This window comes from Pseudorca crassidens, chromosome 1, assembly GCF_039906515.1.
Source record: "Pseudorca crassidens isolate mPseCra1 chromosome 1, mPseCra1.hap1, whole genome shotgun sequence".
Taxonomy (NCBI): Eukaryota; Metazoa; Chordata; class Mammalia; order Artiodactyla; family Delphinidae; genus Pseudorca; species Pseudorca crassidens.
In genome coordinates, this window is record NC_090296.1 from 184,819,374 (window position 1) to 184,833,678 (window position 14,305).

The 14,305-nt window shown below is 47.7% G+C and overlaps 1 non-coding gene across 1 annotated transcript; it reads right to left on the reverse strand.

The window, feature by feature from the left end:
• Positions 1-859: 859 nt before the first annotated feature.
• On the reverse strand, positions 860-966 carry LOC137208175 (U6 spliceosomal RNA). Its single transcript, XR_010935512.1, has one exon. It is a non-coding gene; the product is annotated as a U6 spliceosomal RNA (small nuclear RNA).
• Between the last annotated feature and the right edge of the window lie 13,339 nt (positions 967-14,305).

The window sequence follows — 14,305 nt, forward strand, 5'->3', positions numbered from 1 at the left end:
TCTCTGCATCTGTGAGTCTGTTTCTGCTTTGTAGGTATGTTAATTTGTGTTATGTTTTAGATTCCACATATAAGTGATATCATACGGTATTTGTCTTTCTCTTTTTGACTTACTTCGCTTCGTATGATAACCTCTAGGTCCATCCATGTTGCTGCAAATGGCATTATTTCATTCTTTTTGATGGCGGAGTAATATTCCACTGTATATCACATATAAATGATATCATATGGTATTTGTCTTTCTCTTTCTGACTTACTTCGCTTAGTATGAAAATCTCTAGGTCCATCCATGTTGCTGCAAATGGCATTATTTCGTTCTTTTTGATGGCGGAGTAATATTCCACTGTATATATATATATATATATATATATATATATATATACCACATCTTCCTTATCCATTCATCTGTCGATGGACATTTAGGTTGTTTCCATGTCTTGGCTATTGTAAATAATGCTGCTATGAACATAGGGGTGCATGTATCTTTTCGAGTTTTATCTAGATATATGCCCAGGAGTGGGATTGCTGGATCTCCTCAGGCCTTAATTCCAAAACTTGTACAACATTATCTCCACTTTATCCAATTAGTCAAAGTCACAAGGCCAGCCCATATTCCAGGGAGTGGAGGATAGAGTCCACTTCTGGATGGGAGCAGCAAACTCACATTGCAAAGGGCTGTGCATTCTGGAATGGGACAAACTTGCAACCATGAAAAGAATTTTCGTGATTCCACATTATCTTATTTTCGTAACTCAGACAAAGGCAAGTATTGTTAATAATGTGCTTCTGATTTCTGAAAGCAACGTTCAAGTAAAGCTATTCTCAGATAGCTCTGTTATAATATATATTTTTTTCTTTTTAAAAATATGCAACGCTTCATGAATTTGCGTGTCATCCTTGTGCAGGGCCCATGCTAATCTTCTCTGTATCATTCCAATTTTAGTATATGTGCTGCCAAAGCGAGCACTGTTATAACATTTTTAAATCAATTGTCAAATAGCTTTTTTAATAAGATTATTATAAAAATCAACAAATGCTTATCCTTTCCCTACAAATACACACACACCAGGAATAGTTGTCCCTCACCACTAGCCATTTAATTCCTACTTCTTTTTTGTTTTTATAATTAATTAAATTTTTTTTTTTGGTTGTGTTGGGTATTCATTGCTGTGCGCAGGCTTTCTCTAGTTGCGTTGAGTGGGGTCTACTCTTCGTTGCAGTGTGCGGGCTTCTCATTGCAGTGGCTTCTCTTGTTGCGGAGCACGGACTCTAGGCACACGGGCTTCAGTAGTTGTGGTTCACGGGCTCTGGAGCGCAGGCTCAGTAGTTGTGGCGCACGGGCTTAGCTGCTCCGTGGCATGTGGGATCTTCCCAGACTAAGCCTCGAACCCGTGTTCCCTGCATTGGCAGGCGTATTCTTAACCACTGCACCACTAGAGAAGTCCCTCCTAGTTCTTTTTTAATGTAAAAACTTTCCTTCCGCTTTCTAATTAGCTGTGGCAGAATTTTCATCGGTATTGTAGCTTGGCAGTTACCTAAGTTTCCTACTTATTTTGGCCAATTGCCACCTAGAATATTAAGTCCTCTGAGACAAGCTGTCAAAGGCAACATTCCTGGAACTGCCTATCACATTTTTTTCCACACTTAGGAAGAGCAAGTGTCCCCATAGGGCAAAGCAATCTCCTCTGAATCTGGAAGGGAAAAAAAACAGGAAGAGCGAACTCTGACATTCAGCTTCTGGTAGTCTACAGAGCTACTTTTTTTTTTTTTTTTTTTTTTGCAGTACGCGGGCCCCTCACTGTTGTGGCCTCTCCCGTTGCAGAGCACAGGCTCCGGGACGTGCAGGCTCAGCGGCCATGGCTCACGGGCCCAGCCGCTCCGCGGCATGTGGGATCTTCCCGGACCGAGACACGAACCCGTGTCCCCTGCATCGGCAGGCAGACTCTCAACCACTGCGCCACCAGGGAAGCCCCAGAGCTACTTTTTAATAGCTGGGTGACCATTAACTGTCAATGTGGCCTTTTTAGTTGTTCAGTGATTTTTGGAGCCAACAGATATTTTGTAAGAACTAAAAAAATCTAAATTTACTGAGAGAAATATTCCTCAATTTTTTTCCTTAATTGGCAAAAAAAAAAAAAAAAAAATTCAAACTACTCCCTTTATCTACTTTTAACTATTTGTTTAAAAACTTAGGCAGGTTCAGTTCAAGTCCCAAATTACAAAAATTGTTGAAGATAGCATTTTTTTTATTAGTTATTTTTGGCTGTGTGGGCTTTCTGTAGTTGCCGTGAGCAGGGGTTTGCTCTTCCTTGTGGTGCGGGGCTTCTCACTGCAGTGGCTTCTTTCGTTGCGGAGCACGGGCTCTAGGAGCGCGGGCTTCAGTAGTTGCAGCGCACGGGCTTATTTGCTCCGTGGCATGTGGGATCTTCCCAGACTAGGGCTCAAACCGGTGTCCCCTGCATCGGCAGGCGGATTCTTAACCACTGTGCCACCAGGAAAGTCCCAGCGTTTGTTTTTAACATGTCTTAAAAATCGGCCATTATAGGGGCTTCCCTGGTGGTGCAGTGGTTGAGAGTCCGCCTGCCGATGCAGGGAACACGGGTTCGTGCCCCGGTCCGGGAAAATCCCACATGCTGCGGAGCGGCTGGGCCCCTGAGCCATGGCCGCTGAGCCTGCGCGCCCGGAGCCTGTGCTCCGCAACGGGAGAGGCCACAACAGTGAGAGGCCCGCGTACAGGAAAAAAAAAAAAAAAAAAAAATCGGCCATTATAGACAAAAGAAGTTAGAAATCTGGTGGCTATGTGTAATAAGAAAATAATTAACTAAAGTAAGTAAGCTTTCTGAATTATCCATAAATACTTCTAAATTTGAATTAATATTCAAATCAAAAAATGATCTCTCTGGGCTTCCCTGGTGGCACAGTGGTTAAGAATCCGCCTGCCAATGCAGGGGACACAGGTTCGAGCCCTGGTCTGGGAAGATCCCACATGCCGCGGAGCAACTAAGCCCGTGCGCCACAACTACTGAGCCTGCGCTCTAGAGCCCACGAGCCACAACTGCTGAAGCCTGCGCCCCTAGAGCCCATGCTCTGCAATAAGAGAAGCCACCACAATGAGCCCCACAACAAAGAGTAGCCCCCGCTCACTGCAACTAGAGAAAGTCCGCGTGCAGCAGCGAAGACCCAATGTAGCCAAAAATTAAATAAATGAATAAATAAATAAATTTATTAAAAAAAAACAGGATCTCTGAGATTTTATGATTATGGTATTTGGTACTAAAATTTAGCTAATAACATTTGTTCACAAGTAAATAAAATACATAGAAGGAGAAATTGATGCCAAAGTAACAAGTTGACAAATTTTCTGCTCAAAAGGAAAAGTAAGAGAAAACAGATTTCTATAATTAATTAGGAGAATTTAAATTTATTTTAATTTTTCTATTGAGTCTAATATTCTATTTATTAGTATTTTTTAAATTTTTATAATATGCAATTCATTATTTAATGAAAGCTATCACATATTTTCATATAAGGAACACCCCAGGGTTCCAATCAATTTTATTTAATTTAGGAATGATCATTATATTTATATACATAAATCCACATGTGTCTTATGAATTGGATTTATTTAAAATTCTCCTATATTTAATAAATTATGAACTTTTGAAAAACATGCATATTTGTCCCATTCCTCTTACCATACTGGGTACAATTGTTCACTTAAGGTACAGTTAATTTTCCTTTTAGTGGCTGTTTTTGTTTAGATTTTTATTTATATAGTCAGACACTAACTTTTAAGCTTTGGTTAGATCTGTCTAATATATCACTTTGTACGAGCGTTTCCCCCAGAGCACTATAAATCTGCAATGAGAAGGAAGTATGGGCAAGCAAGTAAGAAAAACGTCCAGGAATGAATCCGTGCTAAAGATTGCACACAACTGAATATTTTGCATTTTAAGTTATTCTTATTTTGTTATCTCCAAAGGGTCAGGCATTAAGTTTTAATTTACCCTGATGACCTTAATCAGATTTGTTTCAGATTTATGAGGACTGTAAAATTAGGAAACTTTCATTAAAAAAATTAAACCCCCTGGATGGCTTCCCAAAGCACATCCAGCATTACTTACGACTTTATTATTTCAGCTAGTTGGATACATCATAACCACAGCTCTAGCCAGGTCTGTAAGAGTTCTGTGACTGACGCCTAATGGAACCAATTTTCACTCTGGCAGAACAAGTTCAAGTTCTAATACTAACTTGAATCCTAGTTTCCTTTGAATGCCAGGAACCAGATACTTGAAGAAGAAAATGTATCAGAGCATCTGCCTATTAAGCGACATTCCATTTATTTCATCTAAATAGCTCGCAGGAACAATTGACTAAAATCAAATCTAAAATAGAAAACAAATAGTTTTTTAATTACTGAATTTCCTTTATTCTTTTTTTAGTCTTCTTTCCCTCTTGGCCTCAATTTTCTACAAAATTCCCCTATTTCCACTGAGGACCAGAGACCTTTTTAAAACAGGAACAAATGTTTCAGTGCACTCACTCACCTACACTAACAACCATATTACAGTCACAGTTCATTGACTGTCACCCGCCCACATTTTTATTACCCTACATCCGATGAACATTGATGCACTTGGGTTTCTTCCTCTGCACTGGAAGGAAAAAATAATAATTTAGATAGAATTCTAAGAACTTAGCACGTTTTGTCAATAGCTTCATTGTTCCTTGTGTCCATTCATCACATCTTGCCTGCTACTGAAATCTTTCCTTACTTTCCAACATTATTAAAGTCAGTCATTATTAAAGCCATCTCAAAAAGAGATGGATACTTCTGCAACTTCTAAGATACTGTCAACTAAGAATCATATTTTCAACACTTCAAATTTTATTGTATTTTCAAGCTTCGGGAAAATCTAATATTCTTGCATATTTCCTAAGATGGAATTTCATGTAGACAATGATGTGATAGGAAAGATGAGGCTTATCTAATGATTTTGGCATTGCCCCTAGATAACTGTGCTCCTCTGAGAAAAGCAGCAATGGTTTTCTTATTATCAGAGCACATTAAAGAGCACGTTCTGAAGTCCTACATGTCTTATGTTTGAGAGAGAAAAATCACTGGGAAAACAAGAGTTATATTTGTATTCATCTAGTTTCATTAAAATATACTTTGGGCACTCTTTTTTTTATAACAATTTTATAACATATATTCTACAAGACCACTTAACGGATAATTGTATTTTAGTTTTATTTTTCACAAAAGTCAGGTTTAATTAAAGCTTTATGAAAAGGCTAAAAAGTATTCCACAGTTTCTAATTTTCCAACCCCTCCTTCAGTAGGAATGACTTAAGTAATTTGATCCAGATAGTTTATGTTGTTGGAGTTCAATCTCAGTGAATAAGCCTCTCTAAATAGAATGCATGTTTTAGTCATTTTCAATTAATATGAAGTAGTTTTGCCAAAATATAACTGTAAATGGGAAGCCATTATTCTGAACATTTGGAAACTATAGTTTTAAAAAAATTATTTGTTGATATTTGATATAAAAATACTGTTTAAGCCACTCATTAATGCTATTTTCCATTAATCACAAAGAAGTAAATTCAAAGCAAAGATAATTGTTTTATTGGTTTACCAAAGATCCCTGATGAAATGCACACACCACCAAGAACAAAAGTTAGGTCCTCAACATGTTCCAAATTTCAATGGAAACAAGACATGGGCATGGATTTATAGATGATACATTACAGGCTGACTAGGGAAAAGTCTGCACATAATGTATATTCTGTGTGTGTGTTCATGTGTGGGAACGAAAGCCAGAAAGAGAGGGGAAAAGAGCCACAATCGTATAATGGTTCTCTCTCTTAGATTAATGGGGAATGGAGAGAAAGATAACCCAGGACTCTTCTCTCTGGTGACAATACAATACTAGGGAAAAAATCAGGCATCATATGTAATTTACTATAGAATTGCTTGTCTTAGAAATAGACTAGAGGGAATACAAACTCTGTTGCATGTGCATACGTGTACAGATACAATACACACATTTTCTCTTCTGAAATTTTTATTTCAAATCTGCTTTAAATCAAAATGAGTTGAGCTCAGTCTGGGGCTGGTGAGAAAGAACCTTCTCAAAATTTTGCTCAACCCAGCAAGTGCTTTAAAAGTGAACTAATGAGCAGTATCTCTTAGTTACCTAACCATGCTCCAAGAAAGACTGGCTCTCTGTATTTTGATTTAGAAAGAAAGTGCTCGGGCTTTTTTAAAGAACAAAGAAGGAAAGCCTTCTCCATCCTTCCTTCCCTCCCTTCCTCTCCACAATTTGACCACTCCATTTTCCCCAGCTTTTCTTTTTAAATAAGGTCCGTCTCCTTTCTTTGGCCTTTCTTCCCTCCTTGTACGTCCACGACCACTAATTTGACTAAAAAGGATTTTCCACAAAGGACCCTTCTTAACACATAGGACCTTTCTTAACACATCAACGTGATAAGTGGACACCCACTATCTTGGGACTCGGCCCACCTGACCCGGGCGGTCTCCCCCGTACCCCGCCCTCTGCTCTCCTGCTTCTCCGGCGCCTCCCCCGGGGGCTGAACACCCCCGGCAGGTCTCTCGGCAAGTTGAGAGCTTGGTCTGGCGCCGCGCGGTGTGGCCACCAACTTCTGCTTTCCCCCAGGGAAAACTGCGAGACTCGAAGCGCGTCGGCAAGTGCTTCTTGTGGTCGGCTTGGGGGTCTCCGAGCCCCCGGACTGGAGGCCCAAAGCCCTCCTCCTCCCGCGCCTGGCGTCGAGGGAACCTGCGTCTGGGGATAATTCAAAGCCTTCGGAGTCCCCAACACCCAAGCACCCACATCTGCCCGAGCGAGAAAGCGCAGGATGGAGCTTGCACGGCTCGTATGGCTTCGGCGTGACCCGTGGAGAGACGAGATGCGCGTGGAGACCCAAGAGTTGGGGGAAGAGGGTGGTGAGAGGGCGCAGTCCAGGCTGCCCCTCGCGCTGGGGGCGCCGCCAGTCCAGACCTCAAAGGGAGCAAACGAGCGCGGAGCCGTTTCCCGCTTCACCAGAGAGCGGGCTTTTCGTTGAGAAGGAAAAACACAGGGAAAGTCAGCTCGCGCGCTTGTTTTGGTTTTTCGTCTGTTTGCCTCCCAATTAAAAAGTGGCCGGCTAGGCGACAGCTTTGCGGTTTTCACAGTGTAAAACGGATTAGAGGGAAAGCTCCAGCCCTTCTCGACTTTCGCTTGCGGTTTGCAACCCCCGGGGAAGGCGTGACCCTGCGGCACCTGCCGGGGCGAGCTCCTCCCGCTGCGGCGCGACCTGCGGCCTCGGCTCTCCTGGGGCGGGGCCCGGCAGGGCGGAGCCGAGGCTGCGCGCCGGGGGGAGTGGGGAGTGGGGGGTGGGAGGGGGAAAGCCGGTTCCCTCCGTGCAGGTAAACTTCGTTCCCCGGACCGGCACCGCCTCCCCTCCCCCACGCCCTCCCGGCGCCGGGACCTGAGCTTTCCTCTGAGAGTCCGGATCCTGGGTGTGCGGAAATCCTGCGACAACCCCTGGGGGACCCCTCTCCAAGACGCGGAGGAGGGAAGAGCAAAGAAAAGGAATTTACTGCAGATGGCACCGGAACCGGTGTTGGCTTGTTCGTGTCCTGCTCGATGCTCGTAGGTTTTCCCCAAGAATCTCGAATTCGCTAAGGTCACTTATACCCAAGAAACGATGAGTTCACACGCACACTCTTTAGTTAAAAGGGAAAAAGGAAAGAAAGAAAAACTGCTCTTCGATCCTCTCCACGTTCCTTGCTTTCACCAAATAAACAAAGCATCCGGGCGAGAGTGAGCTGAAGCCGGGGGCGCCGGAGGTGCACAAGGAGAGGTTCCCTGTGGGCCCGCCGCTCCTCCCCGGCCTCTTGCACCGGCACCTGCCCAAGAGTTTGCGGGGTGTGGGCGCTGAATGCGATTCCGGGACCGGCCAGGCTCATCCTGAACACTTGGATCTGAAAAGCCCATGGACAGGTCACCAACCCCCCGCGACCCTTTCCTGGTGGCCTTCTGCTTTTAATAAACGAAAATAAAAGTTTTCTTTCAAGTTAAAGAAACGCCGTTTTCGGCTTTCAGCCCTGACGCGTGACTTACGCCTCTTTTTATACCAGCAGGATATTATCAATGGTGGTTGTCGAAATCGATACCGGCTCATCCGCGGACGAGGACCTACAGGTAGTGGGGCCAAGGGGGTCAAGGAAATAGCAGTAGGAGCCAGCAGCCTCCGACCGTTCTGGACTGCCAGGCCCGCTTCTCGAGGGAGACTCCGCGGGTGGAAGCATGGTTGCGGGAGAGCCGAACGCGCGGGTGGGGAACGAGGCCGTTTCCACCTTAAAGAGTCGGAGCGGCAGCTGCAGAGGCGCCCGGCACCTGCAGGGGGCGCTGCTGCCCCGCGGTTCCGCCCGCGCCGCGGCGCGTCGCCTGCCTTGCGGCTCCCGGGCCGCAGTCCCTGGAGGGGGTGGGGACGCTGGGGGAGGAAGGGAGCGAGTGCAGCCGTTAGGTAAGGAACCCGAACCCTCCCGGATTCTGAAGCGGCCTCAGTGAGGCGTTGGCTGGAGGGAGCTTTTCCGTCATTCGGCCGGGAGAGGAAATGTGGCGAGGCGTCCTTCCCTGCCCCCACCGCCTGCCTTCCTGCCTCCCTGCACCTCCGCTCCGCGACCCCGGCCGTGCTTCCCAGACCCTTTGTTCTCGACGTTGGGAGCTCCTGGGTGGGGGTTCCCCAGGAAAGAGGTTCCCCCTGCGCCACTCAGAAGGGAGGGGACTCTCGCCTCGCCCCCCGCCCCAGCCCTCCCCAGCCGAGTCCCCCTGGCCCCCGGCCCCCTCTCCGCATCCCAGTGCCTCCTTTTCGACCCGGAGTCCCCCAGCTCCCGCTCCCAGGCCTTCGCCGTCTGTTTACCCGCCTCCCTTCCCACTTCGCCGCCGCTCCGAGGTCTCCGGGAAGAGGGTGGGAGAGGCAGACGCGAGGAGGAGGAGAAACCAACCACGTTGCCACCGCGGCACGGAGAATCCCCGGGGACACTTTCAGGCTGCGTCCCCGGGGACCCGCCGCAGAGGCAGGGGTTTCCCGGCGCCGCCGCAGGGCGGAGGGCCCGCCCCAGCCGGGAAGCCGCCCGGCCAGCGCCCCCGCCGGGCGGCCCGGGGACCCGCTGGCGCGCAACACAGCCCGCCCTTGCAGCCGGGAGACAGCCCCGCGCGGCGCGGCCTCAAGGTCAGGACCTGAGCCCCCCAGCTAGAGAGAAAGGGACACTGTAGTTGGCGCCCCGGGGAGGCGAAGTGCAAACAAACGCCCCCGGCTTCCCCCCACCTACCCTCTGGGGCGCCACCCGCATCGCCTCTCTGCCGCGCGCGACCCCGAGGGCTCCCGCGATTGTATCTCCTTCAGTACAGTTACAGTTGCAAGCAGCTAATTTCTTACTCCGGCGAAGGCGTCGCGTAGTGGAGCGAGGGGACAGGGTTGCGGGGGGGGGGGGGAGGGAGAAGCCGGGGCGGGAGTGAGCGGAGAGGTAAGGGGAGTCGGGCAGTGAAGGGCCTCCCAGAGTCCCGAGTCTCCGCCGACGAGGCAGGACTGCCGGTGCAGGCCTGCGCCCCGGCCCGGCAGCCGCAGCCCAACGGCCGAGCCCTTCACGTCCTCGGCTCTGGGGATGCGCCTTCGCCTTCCACGCGCCCCGCACGCTCGCGACCGTAGAGGGGGCTCCGCACGAGCCCGGGTACAAAATAGGTGTCCCCCTCTCCCCGGAGATTGGGAGGCCCGGGGCCATCAGCGTGAGGCTTCCTGGAGTCCCCTCCGGCCTCTCAGCGTGACCCTGGACCTCACTGGCTCGTCGAGAGCCGCGCCAGCAGTCCTCTCGGCAGTGGGTTCCCCGGGACACACCCCGTCCCCACCCCCGAGAGCTGGCGGCCAGCTCGGGATGCCAGGCGGCCAGGCGGGCGCCTTGCCAAATTCCGCGTTCCTCTCCAGGAGACGGGGAGTTGCGTCCCAGGCTCGGGAAAGCCCGTAGTTTGAGCTTGGGACTCGCTTGCAAAACCCCCCAAGGCGCCTGGGACGCCTCTGCAGGTTGAATTCCTGCTCCCTATCACTTCAATTTTAATTAATCTTTTAAAACACCGCTGTCACGTTGCTTGCAGAAAATTAATCAAACCTGAATCCTTGTTGCATAGCAAGAATTTCGATCCGAGTCTGTTAAAAAGGACTTGACTTTGCAAAGTCACGTCTTATACAGTTCCCTCATTCCCCCTTTAGCAAGGGAAATATTGCAAAAGTCAAGACATGTTTGTTTGGTTCTTTCTATCTTCAGAAATGAAACTTTGCTTATTTCTGATCTTTATTTTCTGTCTTTAAACAACAACAAAAATAATAACGAGATAAATTGCCTACCTCTGTTAATTCAAAATATAATTACTTTGAATGACCTTTGTTTAAGGGTCCAGATAAACTAAGATAATCTTAATTTTAATGTGACACGACCCCTATTTTTCCTTGTGAATAATGAGAATAAAGCAGTCATTAATTAATACCAAGGTATCTCCATAGAAGATGGTATCTTGTCTCGCTGAGATGCTGAAACATCAGTTGTATTAGTAATTGATACTGTATAATTGAACATGAAGATAGTCGTCTATTTTTAACCTCAAAGCTCAGAGTTTATTTGGTGATTACTGAGCTCCTAATAATTAATTTTTGTTCCTTCTTGCTGCGTATATAATTCTTATGATTCCCAGTTTCCATGCAACAGAGAGGCTTCTCATTAAAATCTACTCAAAATATAAGATTGTGAACCTATATTGTGCAACAACCCTTTCTATTCCATTATTTATAACATATTTGGTCTATTTTTATGTCTTCCTGTTACATTCCCCTTTGCTGTAGTTTATCTGCTAAAAATTGGGAGAATATAACTAACATCTTTTACTACAACTTCGTCTTTCTGTGTTCCATCGGTTCAGTTTAATATATAATACTTAAAATTTCCTATTTTTCAAGTTTCTGAGGTTTGAGGATAAGTTCCATTGAAGAATCAGTGTTTTTTGTAAAGCAAAGTTGCCATAGACTCTACTCCCACCTAACACAGAGCCCACACTATCTCACACTTTTCTGTGGTTAAAAATAGACTTTGCTCAAACACATTCCGTTTTTCCAACTTGAAGATTGGCTCTCAACAATTTCCTGGGTTAAATTTACATTTAACACAACTTTTGGCATTAAAATAATTTCCCCTCCCACGAAATAGAGAAGACTTCCAAATAATAATGGAAATTTAGACTCCACCTTAAAGGTATCTAATTATTTCTTAGCATCAGTTTGCTGATGACCCTCACTTTTTATCCAATAGAGGGGGTTATATTTTTTTCTCTTACATATGCATAAAATCTCCCTATACATTTTTCCAGTATGTCTCCCGAAATAAATATAAAATATTTTACACCACTTAAATATTCTTCGTACCTACCCTCCCAAACACTTACACTTTACTTGTCAGTGCTATTCCTAAAGTGATGAAAAGAATATTGGTTTTCCACTTTTATTTCCCCCTTGGAGCAATTAAAACTTTAGGTCAATATATGATGGAGTAATTCTCTCCTCTTAGATTTTATATTTTCCCACTGTCATTTAGACTGAAATGGGATTAAAACAGGATCTAGAGTTCTAATCTTGGTTGATGTTTTGGTGTATTCACCGTAAAGAGTCCTATTCCCTGGGGTCGTGAAGCTCCCAAACGTCAATCAAGCCAACTGATTCAGAAATGCCATTGTTCGGCTCCCACGTCACTCGCCTTCCTCTCATTTTATTTAACAATACCGGAGTTCTCTGATCAGTCATTCGGAATATGAGGCATTATCTGGGGAAAATTCACAAAGTGTCTTGGTCTTTCTTTGGGAGATACTGTTAAGGGGTTTCCGCAAAGCAGAAAGTGCTTGTTTATATTTCTGTCTTTGGACCGCACTACTGATCGAAAGAACCGACGAATACCGCTGGAAAGAAAAATCATACCGTAAATCCGTCAAAAATTAATTCGTCCAGTTGAATGTTACATTTCTATTTTCGTGTTGGAAGCATCCTGACTTGTCACCGTGAGAGAAGTAGGACCGGGTCTGGGTCCAGTTGGCATGCCTCCCACTTTCAACCCCTTCTGTTTTACCCCATTTAATAACATTAATGTGTTTAGTCTACACTAGTTAACCAAGAATTTATTTGGGGCGAGGAAGAGCCAACCTTTGCCCCAGGAACTCTACCCAGCCCACTCAGACACATCCCAGAGCCTCCAACACTCGCATTTCCCATCCGCAGCCCTGGGTCGCCTACGCCGGGATCCCAGCTCCGAGACAATTCCCAAAGCCAGAGGCCTTGAGTGTGTTACTGGCTCCGAGCAGCCCAAATTAATGACCAACTTCACGTAGAGGCTGTGAGCCTTCATCCTGAGTTCCCTGAAGGCTCCCAGTGCGGAGCCCGGCTCCTGCGAGGACTTCCATGGCGGGAGGTAGGCGTGCCGAGACGGTTTCCTGGGAATAGCTGTCGCTTGCGTCTTTCTTTTAGAGGGTTTTGGGCGCAGAGACGCGATTCCTACCCTCCCGTAATGGGTTCTTACACCAGGATTCATCCAAAATCGCGACAGCCGCTCTGGCCCTGCTTGTTTGACACGCATTCATACACAAATGCTCGCGTTTGCGGCTCACATCTCCAAACGCGCCAGCCCTCGCGCCCGCGTGTCTCCGCGCACACTTAGAGCCGAGGTGACAAGGGAAGGCGGTGGAGATGGGGACGGGGGTGGAGCCGCTCTCTGGTGGGACACGATCTATCACTTTAAAGTAAAGGGTTCAAAAGTTCCAACCACCCTTTGGAGGGAGAGAGAACGAGCTTCCCGGGGCCTGCTTCTCTCTCAGTAGCCCGCGGGTTCCCAGAAGCCGCGCGACAGCCTGGGATGTCGACCGCCCCGACAGGAGTCCCTTCTCCCGCCTGCGCGGCCGGCCGGGTTTATAGGGCCTGCCTGGGCACTTTGGCTCCCCCCGGAGCACCGGCTCTCCCTCGGCACGGACACGCTCCAGCCCGCACGAGCCGGGGCGCGCGCTTTTCCCTTTCTCAGCAAGCGGGAAAGGCCTGCGCGCCGAGGCGGGCGGAGCGCGGGCGGCCAGGGCGCGGGGCCTCTGAGGAAACCCGAGCTCCCTGCGACCTGCTCTGCGAGAAGGGGCGGGGGGGGAGCGCCAGCGGGCTGACCCGGAGGCAGGCCGTGCGAATTCCTGCGAAAAACCCCTCTCGAAAACACCAAAACCTTCCAAAAGACGTGGCTCTGTCCCTCCCCCCGTCCTGCGGCCTTCCATCCTGTCGGTCCCCTCCTCAGCAGCCGGCCTGGCCCTCACCTGAGACCTTGCTAAGGGCCTCGCCACCTCTCCTCTGCCCCATCCCCGCTTTTAAGCTGCTTCTCCTCCCAGACTTCTCGCAGGCCTCGGCTAGGGTAGCCAGGGTGCCGCAGAGGAAATGAAATTGTTCTGGAGATTACAGTGGGGCTTTTGGCCAGAAGTCCCCACACACACACACACACTTTTTCTCATGCTTCCATGTGAAGTGCAAACTTGTATTTCCCTTCCCAAGAATAGACAAATTTTCTCGCTTATTTGCAGTTTTGCAAAGTTCTACACACAGATCAGTGAACCTTAAGCGCCCTTTTTCAGACCCACATTGTGGAGGTTTGTCAGGGTCCCTGGGCAGTGAGCGTAATGACAGGTGAATCCAGCAGCCCCAGGGGAAGCCAGACCTAACCCCCAAGACTTACAATAGGGCAGGGGCCCAAGGGCTCCCCAGGCAGCTTTAAGCAACAGGTACCTTACGGCAGAGCAGAGCAGGTTTTCCAGGATCCCAGCGTTTAGGGCCTGGATGCAGAACCTGCTCCTAGGTAACTTGGGACAGAGAGTCCCTACCCAGGAGATTCCTTCTCTGCAGCTTTCCTCTCCTCACACAAGAGCAGGAATCTCTGCACTCTGAGCCACCTGTCCAGAGACAGCCAGGCCTCAAGTCAGCTTCAGCAGAGGCCCTCACGGTGCAAGTCCGCTGCTGCCTGCAGCCTGCTGTTCTCCCTGATGTGACATTGATGATGATGAAGAAGAAGAAGGAGAAGGAGAAGAAAAAGAAATGCAAACTAAAAGGCCAAAGGGGGACCATAGCAAAACAGAGATTCCTTTCTTATCCAAATTGCCCCTAACTCAGTCTTTCCCACACTCGGGAAGAGAGAGAACTGGTTTCATGAACCCTAGCTTCTCAAAGTAACTTTTCTGAGTGAC